Source organism: Colobus angolensis, unplaced genomic scaffold (assembly GCF_000951035.1).
Source record: "Colobus angolensis palliatus isolate OR3802 unplaced genomic scaffold, Cang.pa_1.0 Scaffold453, whole genome shotgun sequence".
Taxonomy (NCBI): Eukaryota; Metazoa; Chordata; class Mammalia; order Primates; family Cercopithecidae; genus Colobus; species Colobus angolensis.
In genome coordinates, this window is record NW_012117966.1 from 5,362 (window position 1) to 6,585 (window position 1,224).

Here is a 1,224-nt window from a genome sequence, read left to right on the forward strand (position 1 = left end):
GTTGGGCTCTGGGGGCTGGGGGCAGAGGCTGACTGTCAAGAAGTCCCACGAGCTAGAAGCAGCCAGACGTCGCTTCCCTGGCCCTTACTCCAGCCTGCAACCCCACACCACACAGGCTAAACACAGCCTCAGACGGGGATCTTGGCTCAACAGTGGGCCACCTTCTGGACAGACCAAGTCAGGAGTTCCAACAAACACCTCAGATGTGAACTCCCCCCAAATCCCAGGACGAATCCCAACAGCAAACTAGACAAGGGACACAGGAAATTTGACCATCAGCCAAGCTCTGCAGAAATGCTCAAAACTTACAGAAATGCACCATCCTCCCCTATTGAAATTATCAACCTTCTTATTCTTTTAATTTTAATTTTATTTTTTCCTGAGAGATAGGGTTTCATTCTGTCACCCAGGCTTGCCTGACAGCAACAGTTTAAAAAAACAAAAACAAAAAACCCAAGTTGTGGCCAGGCACAGTGGTCACCCCGTAAGTAAGCCCAGCAATTTGGGAGGCCAGAGCAGGAACACTTGAGGCCAGGAGTTCGAGACCAGCCTGGGCAACACAAGAGGACCCCGTCTCTACAAAAAAATGAAAAAACTGGCTGGGCCCAGTGGCTCGCGCCTGTAATCCCAGCACTTTGGGAGGCCAAGGCAGGCGGATCACCTGAGGTGAGGAGTCTGAGACCAGCCTGGCCAACATGACAAAACCCCATCTCTACTTAAAATACAAAAATTAGCCAGGCATGGTGATGCACGCCTGTAATCCCAGCTACTGGGGAGACTGAGGCAGAATTGCTTGAAAGCCCTGGGAGGTGAAGGTTGCAGTGAGCTGAGATCATGCCACTGCACTCCAGCCTGGGTAACAGAGCAAGACTCCGTCTCAGAAAAAAAAAAAAAAAAAAGTAACACAAGTAGGAGATTCAGCCAGAGAGGCCCAGACTCCCATCCTCAGAGTAGCGGGTCGGGGTGGACTCTGGGAGGGGAACACAGAGGGGCATCTACAGGGTCCTCTGCAGCCATGGTGTACACGAACATTGGGGAGGTAGGGCTGGTGTGACGAGGGTGGCCTGTGCCCTCCTGGGCTGTCTGGGAAAACAAGGTTGAGACAGTGGAAGTAGGAGGTGGTGGTGACAGGACCCAGCCATGCCACTTGCCATGGACCAAGGTCCAAGCCCAGGTAGGCCCAGAAGGCCAGGCTGGGGAAGGACGGAGCCCCAGAAGATGGGC